An 11,035-nucleotide genomic window follows, 5' to 3' on the forward strand; every position below is an offset into this window, starting at 1 on the left:
CCACTTACTAGAGGGGGTGACAGGTCTGTAAAATTGTTACAACGTGAGTGTGAATGGATCATGCGTTTAGACACATTGGTTCCTCGTGGCCTAAACGGGACATTGGGCTTACAGGTTTTTATTTGAATGAGATTAGCAGTGTTCTTCACAATGTAGCATTTATAACTTTTAGTGTAAGTCACGACATGAAATTCCTCGATACATGTGTTGCTCCTTTAATGTTGTTACTTCTATTGAGAATATGCTAGTATATTTCCTATAGCTTAAGATACTGAATTAGTAGTAGTTTGATAATGCTGTCGCTTAGATATAACTGTCCGTGGTTCTCATATACAGCCTGTTGTTTTTAATCATTGTTTGTTTTTTTAATCTTATGTATGTATATCTATTTGTATTCATGCAATACACAGCTGTGGTGATTTGTTAGGTTACTATGGTAACAGTCCTGCAACCTGAGCCGGTCTGTAGGGTGACCTGGATACGGAAGTGGGCGGAGCTTATATGCATGGTGATGGGAGCACTTAAATACCGGTATGTGTAAATCACTTTTGTAATTGGCTTGATAAAAGCGCTGAACGGCGCTGAAACGTTGCCTTAAAACAGCCGACTTGTGTAATTTTTACTTGAACCTTTGAGTGCCGCCATTGGAGGGATCTATATATATATATATATATATATATATATATATATATATATATATATATATATATAGAGAGAGAGAGAGAGAGAGAGAGAGAGAGAGAGAGAGAGAGAGAGAGAGAGAGAGAGAGAGAGAGAGAGAGAGAGAGAGAGAGAGAGAGAAGAGAGTTTCACAGGAAATACTACATCGGTATCTTTTTCTGTCTATTTCAGTCACCATATACTGCTTAAATCCTCTGTTTGTGTTCTGCATCTGCAGTCACACTCCACAGGGGGTTTATGTCAGGTAGTGCGTCTGGCTATGTTGTACTGTTACGCCCTAAGTCTACGTTTCTATATTATGTCTGCATCACAGGGCGAGAGATCCATGGCGAATCCTGCGTCATGCAGTGCTGACGCCGAGGATTTATCTAAGGAAAATATTCCAGCTGAGGGTCGAAGTACCGGGGGCTATGTACCCCTCAGTCAGCCTGTAGCACTGGTGGCTTACCAAGAACCACCTTGGACTGCCTTTTCTAATGTGCTGACTATGTAAATAACGAGACTTACGCCCCCTGTGGGACCTCCTGTGCCATTACAGCCACATATTGTCCCTACAGTTAATCCGCCTTGGGCAGATATGCTGTCAACTCATGTACAGCAATTAAATCGGTCTCTGGTTAAACAAAAACCTAACCCTCGCCCCCCCTAAGACCAAAGGGTAATCTAAGCGGACAATTACCTCCTCACAATCCACGCATGTTACGGATACTTCATCACATGAAGATGGCGTATACACTGACCCCACAGACACTGATGCAGATGCTTCTGATGGGTAATCTATTTCACAGGTGGATGTTCTTGACCTCCTTGAGGCTATCAGGCTGATTCTTTTGATGATGAATCTGCACCTCAAGATACGTCTAAGAAACCTGATAAGTTCAAACGTCAGAAGGTCACTAAATTAATTTTGCACCATTCTGACCATTTAGTTGACATACGTCAGGAATCCTGGGAGTCTCCAGGAAAGAAATTTGCCCTCTCTAAGAAAATGCTAGCTCATTATCCCCTCGCTGCAGAGTTAAGTATGAATTGGGAAACTCTGCCACCAGTGGACTTGCATGTCTGGTCTGTGGATCCAGACTCTAAAAAGACCTTGGAGGTTATCCCTTTTAAGGGAGACATCCTTTTTGGGGAAGATTTGAACAAAATTGTTGCTGACTTAGCGTCTGCTACAACTGCATGTATGACGTGTACTAATCCTTCCGCTCCGAAGGCTAAAAGTACCACTTTTCATTCCTTTCTACCTCCAAGTAAAGCAAAGGGTCAGGCGTACTGAAAACAGGCTTACACTTCCAAAACCTCTAAGCCCAAACCTAAACGTTCCTGGGTGGCCCGTCAGCCTGCTTCTAAACCAGAAAAGCCTGCTGCATGATGGGGTGGGCCTCCCCTTGGGGGATCCCAGGGTGGGAGGCCGACTTCTAAGGTTCGCACAGGTATGGTTACAGACCACTTCAAATGACTGGGTAAGGGAAGTCGTCACTCACGGATGCGCTATCTCTTTCAAGAAATGTCCCCCTTGCCAGTTTTGCTTGACAAACATCCCCTCAGACCCGGTAAAAGCAAAAACTCTCCATTTGGTGGTACAATCCCTTCTGGACACAGGAGTGATAGTAACGGTGCCTCTGGCTCAACGTTGTTCCTAGTTCCGAAACCGAATGGATCCTCCCGACCTATTCTAAACCTCAATTCTTTGAACAATTTTGTGAAGGTTTCCAAGTTCCGTATGGAAACCCTTCACTCTATTGTTCTGGCTTTGGAGCCCATGGACTATATGGTATCTATGGACACACAGGAAACTTACCTACATATACCTATTTCCATATCGCATCAACAAAACCTGCGGTTTGCTATTGGCAACCTACATTATCAATTCCAGGCCTTACCTTTTTGCCTGACCACGGCTCCACAAATCTTCAACAAGGTCATGGCAGTTATGACTGCCTTACTCCGCTGTTAGGGTATCAGGATCCCAACAGGTCTGGACGATTTGTTTATCCTGGGAAACTCCCCAGAGGTTCTCCTCCGTCATCTGGAACTGACGGTCCAATTTCTGCAAGCCCACGGGTGGCTCATCAACTGGAAAAAATCCTCCCTGGTCCCTGCTCAAAGCATGGTGCACCTGGGGGCATTGTTGGACACACTCAACCAACGGTTGTTCTTGTCTCAGGAGAAGGTCCTGAAGCGTCAGGACAGTATACAATACTTCCTTTCTCGCCCACGAGTGTCGATACACTCGGCGATGCAAGTACTAGGCCTCATGGTGTCGGCTTTGGACATGGTGGAGTATGCTCAGTTTCACTCTCGCCCTCTGCAGAAGCTAATCCTTGCCAAGTGGGACTGCCTGCCTCACAGGATCAGATCTCGCATGATATCCTTGACTCCAGAGGTTCGTCTGTCACTGACCTGGTGGCTACAGGACCAACAATTGAGCAGGGGTCGTCCCTTCTGGATCTCCAACTGGGTCCTTCTGACGACGGATGCCAGTCTGCGGGGTTGGGGTGCAGTGTTGGAACTACATTCTCTTCAGGGTCGGTGGACCAGGTAGGAATCTCTCCTCCCGATAAATATTCTGGAGTTGCGGGCAGTGTTCAATGCTCTGAAACTTGCCCTGACCCTGGTGCAGAACAGGCCTTTTCAAGTACAATTGGACAATGCTACCACGGTGGCGTACATAAACCATCAAGGCGGCACTCGAAGCCGCATGGCAATGTTGGAAGTGTCAAAGATCCTTCACTTGGCGGAACGCCATCTGCCAGCCATATCGGCAGTGTTCATTCTGGGGGTCCTCAACTGGAAAGTGGACTTCCTCGGTCGTCAGGACATACACGCCAGAGAGTGGAGCCTTCATCCTGAAGTATTTCAAATCCTAGTAGACAAGTGGGGTCTACCAGATGTAGACCTGATTGCGTCTCGACACAATGACAAGGTTACGGTCTTCGGAGCAAGAATAAGGGATCCTCAAGCAGCGTTCGTAGACACACTGGCAATTCCATGGAACTTTCGGCTGCCGTACGTGTTCCCTCCGGTGTCACTCCTGCCCATGGTAATAAGGAAGTTCAAGCAAAAAGGAGGAATCCTACTTCTACTCGCTCCAGCATGTCCCAGAGTACATTGCTCAGACCTACAGGGTCTCTCGATAGAGCGTCCTCTTCTACTTCCACAATGCCCAGACCTCCTAGTTCAGGGCCCCTGTGTCTACCAGGATTTGTCCCGTCTGGCTTTGACAGCATGGCTCTTGAAGCTTCCGTCCTGAGTGCCAAAGTTTTTTCTGAGGTGGTCATTCAAACGATGTTGAAAGCCTGTAAACCAGCTTCGGCTCGGATTTATTATAGAGTCTGGAATTCTTACTTCACCTGGTCTGCGGCTAAGAATTATGATGCATACAAGTTCAGTACTGCAAAACTTTTGGCATTCCTGCAACAGGGCCTGGACTTAGGCCTTCGTCTGGCCTCCCTCAATGTTTATATTTCAGCCTTGTCGATATGGATTCAGAGAAAAATTGCGTCTCTGCCTGACATTCATACTTTCACTCAGGGTGTTCTAAGGATTCAACCTCCCTATGTCCCTTCTGTGGCACCTTGGGATTTGTCTGTTGTTCTAGATGCCCTGCATGAGGCTACGTTTGAACCTCTTAAGTCTGTGGACCTTAAGTGGCTTACGCTTAAGGTTTTGTTTTTGCTGGCTATTGCCTCTGCTAGACGGGTTTCGGACTTGGGTGCCTTGTCATGTTGGTCACACTTTCTGATTTTTCACTGTGACCGTGCGATTCTTAGAACTCGCCCTGGTTATTTACCTAAGGTAGTGTCATCATTCCACCTTAGCCAAGAGATTGTGGTTCCGGCCTTTATCTCTCCTGATTTGTCCTCCAAAGAGCGGTATTTGGATGTGGTACGGGCTCTCTGTATCTACGTGAAGAGAACCGCTTCCATTAGGAGATCGGATTCTCTATTTGTTCTTTTTGGTTTTCATAAACGTGGCTGGGTTTTCATAAACGTGGCTGGCCTGCTAATAAGCAGAACTTGGCCAGATAGATTAGAATGGTGATTGCACAAGCTTATGTACAGGCTGGTCTTCCAGCTCCTGCAACTATCAAGGCCCATTCTACTCGGGCTGTTGGACCTTCTTGGGCGGCCTGCCGTGGCTCCTCCCTCGAAAAATTGTGCAAGGCGGCTACGTGGTCCTAAGTGAACACGTTCATTAGGTTCTATGCCTTTGATTATTCCGCCTCCCTTGATGCTTCCTTTGGACGCGAGTTTCTTGTGCCCGCTACACTGCATCCCCACCCATGAGGAACTGCTTTAGGACATCCCCGATGTTATTCCCTGTGGAATACTAGTGTACCCAGCTGCAGAAAAGGAGATTTATGGACAGAACTTATCCTTTGTTAAATCTCTTTCTGCGAGGTACACTGGATTCCACAGGGCACCCACCCTGACACACTTAGCTTCTTTGGGTTTGTATGGCATTAGCCGCTGGTACCTTCTCCTGTTGTGAGAATGTGGGTCTGTGTGGCTACTAACTGTTGTCGTATCTTTTACCTGCTACTGCATTGGACTGGTTAACAAAACTGAGCTCCTGTGCATGCAGGCGGGGTTATAGAGGAGGCAGTGCAAGGCATCCTGGGAACAGTCGAAGCTTTAGCCTATTGGTGCCTCGGATCAATATCCAACTCTACACCCCAATGTTATTCCCTGCGGAATCCAGTGTACCTCGCAGAAAGAGATTTAACAAAGTTAAGTTCTGAAAATAAATCTCCTTATTATCAGATTCTTATATAGCGCAGCAAATTCCGTTGAACTTTACAATTGTAAACAACTGTGAAAAAACAAAACTGGGTAAAAACAGACAGATATAAGGTAGGAAAAATGTACAAACAAAGACTAGTTAACCCTTGCAAAACTACAGCTACTTATTCAAAATGGCAAAATATGGTGTGTGTGCCCACTTTACAAGTGTATTTCATGCCCAAAACAACGTTGGGCCAAGCAAAATACAACTGCGTCATATGTAAGTGACCACCCTCTGTTGATTTCAGGTGTCAGATTTGTGGCCCAAGACTGGTTAACCCTTGCAAAACTACAGCTACTTATTCAAAATGGTAAAATTTGGTGTGTGTGCCCACTTTGCCAGTGTATTTCATGCCCAAAACAGCGTTGGGCCAGGCAAAATACAAGTGGGTCACATGCAAGTGACCTCCCTCTGTTGTTTTTGGTGGTCAAATGTGTGGCCCAAGACTAGTTAACCCTTGCTAAACTACAGCTACTTATTCAAAATGGTAAAATATGGTGTGTGTGCCCACTTTGCCAGTGTATTTCATGCCCAAAACAGCGTTGGGCCAAGCAAAATACAACTGCGTCATATGTAAGTGACCACCCTCTGTTGATTTCAGGTGTCAGATTTCTGGCCCAAGACTGGTTAACCCTTGCAAAACTACAGCTACTTATTCAAAATGGTAAAATATGGTGTCTGTGCCAACTTTGCCAGTGTATTTCATGCACAAAACAGCGTTGGGCCAGGCAAAATACAAGTGGGTCACATGCAAGTGACCACCCTCTGTTGTTTTTGGGGGTCAAATGTGTGGCCCAAGATTGGTTAACCCTTGCAAAACTACAGCTACTTATTCAAAATGGTAAAATATGGTGTGTGTGCCCACTTTGCCGGTGTATTTCATGCCCAAAACAGCGTTGGGCCAAGCAAAATACAAGTGGGTCACATGCAAGTGACCACCCTCTGTTGTTTTTGGGGGTCAAATTTGTGGCCCAAGACTAGTTAACCCTTGCTAAACTACAGCTACTTATTCAAAATGGTAAATTATGGTGTTTGTGCCCACTTTGCCAGTGTATTTCATGCCCAAAACAGCATTGGGCCAGGAAAAATACAAGTGGGTATCTTTTTATTAAGAAAATTGCAACATATATTATATAAATATGGTAAAATTCATAAAACAAGACACACAGTATACACTGAATTGTTGTCTAGCCAACCAAACAGAAATCAACAAAGCTTGTATGGCTGCACATACTGCCAGTACAGCTTCACATATATCATCTAGACAAAACCAACCTTCTATACAAACAATACACATCATAACCAGAAGCAATGAAAAAATGAATGAAACCTTTTAGCCACATGTAAACCGACTCAACAAAAGAACCAGAAAAAGAAAATCTACGGGGAGGTGAAGAACAGAAAGCCAAAAGATGAACAAGAAAAGGATTTCTGCTACCCACTCAAGGGGGTTTCAAGTGGCGCCAGAGCCTGGACCACTCGACAGCATCCAACCTCCTCCTGTCCATATCCATCATCCCCCTAATCTCGTGTAGAATATTTCCCACCACCACTTCACAGGGGAGGACCTTTGCTCTGAGGGAAACCTGACACCGTGCACCCCATGTGTGAAACCTAACTGCTAAACTAACTAAAAAAATTGTGGTTAAATCATATCCTTTATACCCTTTGAACGTCCCATAAACCCACTCAGGGTAACTATGCCCCGAAAGGCACGGGATGCGTAAGGCCCTTGAAACCGCTTTACAAACCTTTATATTGAAGGGACACTCAAGGAGGAAGTGGTCCATTGTCTCCTCCTCCCCTAGACATTCCTCACGTGGGCAACCACGATCATCGGCACTTCGGCACTTGAGATTACCCCGCACATAAAGTCTCCCTTGGAAGGAAAGCCAGGCAATATCTCTGAACTTCAGTGGGATTCTCTGAGAATTAATCAGAGACAACCCATCTGAGCAGACACTGCCCGGGCAGTCCCTTAATGACAGCGGAGCATAGAAGTGAGTCTGTAAAATTCTTCTCTCCAACTCCCTTCTAGAGAAGTTTTTGACTTCACCCACCTCCAGCCCCCAAAGCCTTGTCATCTTCAAGCACAGTATAACGTAGATCGGGAGGTAGCCATGCCGGACTCCAAGGGTTTTTACTCGGCCACCATCCATCCATAACCCGAGGAAGGGAGACACCCAAGCTCTAAAACTTTCTACCCATCGAGGGGGAGTTTCTAGAAACAAACTCCCTAGATTTAGCTTTAAAAAAGTTGTAGCGAAAAACACTACAGGGTTGACCATACACAGCCCCCCTTGTTCCCTCGATCTGTAGGTGATCCCTCTCTTGACCAGATTCATTCTATTCCCCCATAACATCAGGAAGAATAAAGAATACATCTTGGTCCACAAAGATTGTGGCAAAAAGCACACATAACTGACATACAAGAAAAGCGGAACCAAGTAGGTTTTGCACAAATCAACCCTTTCCCTGAGAGAGAGCTGCCACCTTCTCCAGGACTGCACCTTTCTAGTAGCATCTTCCAGCCTCTTATCCCAATTTTGAGTGGCATAATCACCACGGCCAAATTTAATACCTAGAACTTTTATCTCTGGACTGGCGCGGGGGAGACTATCCGGAAGGGCAAACTCGTCACCTTCCTCCCCCATCCAGAAAGCTTCACACTTGTCCTGATTGATCCTGGAGCACAAAGCCTCAGAATACTCGCAGATAAGACGTTCCATGTCACGCGCCTCTGCCACAGACGACACGACCACAGTAACGTCATCCGCGTAGGCCGCCACCCTCAGTGGTAGCCCAGGGCCCAGCTGCACCCCTGCAACAGTACTGCACTCAATCCTCCGCACAAATGGGTCAATTGCGAATACGTACAGAAGGGGGCTCAGGGGACACCCCTGACGAACACCCGAGTCAACCGAAAATGTGGGCCCAACCATTGACAAGCGGGAAGCTCTCAGCCTGATTGTAAATGACACGTAGCCAATCTACCACCCTTACTGGAAGACCATACCTTTCCAGCACAGCCCACAGGTACTGATGATTAACCCGGTCAAAAGCCTTGGACTGGTCCAATGCCAGCAAATACTTACCCCATTTTTCAGCACGACATTGCTCCACGGCCTCCCGGATGCCAAGGACAGCACTAAAGGTGCTTCGACCCTTTACAGTGCAATGCTGAGACGGGGAAAGTAACAGCCCGGAAACTTCCATCAGCCGATTAAAGAGTACCTTTGCCAGAATCTTTCTGTCCGTATTGAGAAGAGCGATGGGGCGCCAATTCTCAATACAGGCTGGGTCCTTACCCTTAGACAATAATATGAGAGCAGAGGATCTCATAGAGGGAGGGAGCACTCCCTCACCCAGGCTTTCATTAAATACCTCTACAAGATGAGGAGCCAAGATGTCTGAGAAAACTTTAAAAAATTCAGATGTTAACCCATCTGGGCCTGGAGATTTTTTTATAGACAAACCGTCTATAGCCTTCTTGACCTCCTCCACTGTCACATCATTCCCCAAAGAGTCAAAAGAAGGATCAAGCTGCTCAAGCCCAGGTGTCTCCCCCAGGAACCGATCCATCCTCTCTCTAATGAGTGGCTGCTCAGACAAAAGGTCGGAGTAATAAGACCTGATGACTCCCAAAATACCCTCCCTGTCTCCATGAAGAGTACCCTGGTCATCAAACAGGCCCTGGACCTCCCTCAAATCAACTGATTTTCTGCAACTCTGGTAGGGATCAGGCGAGTGGTATTTTCCATAATCCCTCTCCAAAATCAAAGAAGCCAGACGATCATACTGATATTCTCTCATCTGAGCCTTCACCCGGGAGATTTCCCCACAATCCCCACGCCCAGAGATCAAGAAATCTAGTTCCTTTCTCAGGCTCTGGTAGATACATCTTTTTGTCAAGTTTCTCCTGGCTACCAGCCTTTGAAAAAACCTTTGAGTCCTCTTTTTACACTCCTCCCACCACTCAGATCTACTCCAACCAGCCTCCAGAAGTGTTTCCTGCAGTTGAAAAAAGTCTCTAAAGGACTGTCTAACTCCCTCCTCCTTCAGGAGCCCAGAATTCAAACGCCAAAGGCCCCGCCCTTTCTGAGGGGTTTCTGAGACGTTCAAAGCAACACACAGAAAAACGTGGTCGGAGAACTCTACTGGCTTTGTCTCAGGAGGCAAAGTTTTCGAGGACTCCTTAACAAAAAACCTATCTATCCTAGAACTACGGCTACCACAATGATAGGTGAAACCAGTGAGGTCTGGGAAATGGCGAACATGCACATCGACCAGACCAGCCTCTCTAATCATGCTAACTAAAAAATTGGAATCATAGCCCAGGGTCATCTTTGTGACTCCCCTATCTTTTGGCCTAATAACGGTGTTAAAATCACCACCAAAGATGATCTGCCGGGCCGTAAAGAGAAACGGTTTTATCTCCCTGAAAAGACATTTCCTGTCCCAAGCTGTTTGGGGCCCATAGATGTTTATTAATCTCAGGTCATGTCCTCTCAGGTTGACATCCAAAACCATGCACCTACCTACCTGTAATTCTATAATCCTGTGCACGTTTACCATATCAGTAAAAAGCACTGCCAACCCACCGTACGGCTCGGCCGCAAGAGACCAGAAGGAAGGCCCACGCCTCCACTGACCCTTGGCCCGATGAAGTGTGGCCAGGTCACCTATCCTGGTCTCCTGCAAAAATAAAAAATCAACATCAACCGTGTTGAAAAAATCAAAGGCCAAGAAACGAGCACGTTCGGAAAACACGGAAGCCACATTAATGGTGGCACATCGCATAGGTTGGGGATCCATGTTTCTTGGATTATAGAAGTAGGATCCCATTCACTTTTTCTTTGCTTGTCTTTTAGAGTCCTCATCCGAGGATCCAACTCTTTTACATGCCACCCCAAAAGGGATAGCATCCTCATCAGACAGGGAGATCTCTTCCTCCTCCCCCTCCTCCTCACTCACACTATCAGCAACAGGGACCACAGTCTCACTAAGTAGACTCTCGGACCCCTTCCTACCAATCCCCTCCCCAACAACACACCCCTCCACCTTTACCACCTCGTCCGGGGGAGGATCCGGATCAGGAGCCTTTGGGGTACTAATAAAGGAGCCGCCTCCGGGACCACCCACACCAGGGGACCCAGGAGTTTCATCAACCACCAACACCTCATCTGAAGAATGAGGGACTTCCCCTTCTGGACACTGAGCTACTTCAACCACGTCTAACAGGGATCCTACAGCCTGGCTCAACTGAATCCCCACAGGGTCCCACTCCAGCTCCCCCTGAGAACCATTTCTTTCCAAGTGCTTAGTTTTGCTTTGGGCTTTACCTTGTCCCATTTTTCCCTGTTTATCCATAGCTACAACCTCCTTCCCAGCAACTGACAGCTTAGAGGCCTGCTTTGGCTTTCTATTTTTTGAGACATTTGGGACAAAAACTAATTCTTTGCCCCCAACCATGACCACCTCCCCCTCTTCTTCATCATCAGAAGAAGACAGGACATCGAACCTATTTGAGCAAATAAAATCTGCCTCCTTTTTTTTAGGCTTCCTC

Source organism: Pseudophryne corroboree, chromosome 4, assembly GCF_028390025.1.
Source record: "Pseudophryne corroboree isolate aPseCor3 chromosome 4, aPseCor3.hap2, whole genome shotgun sequence".
Taxonomy (NCBI): Eukaryota; Metazoa; Chordata; class Amphibia; order Anura; family Myobatrachidae; genus Pseudophryne; species Pseudophryne corroboree.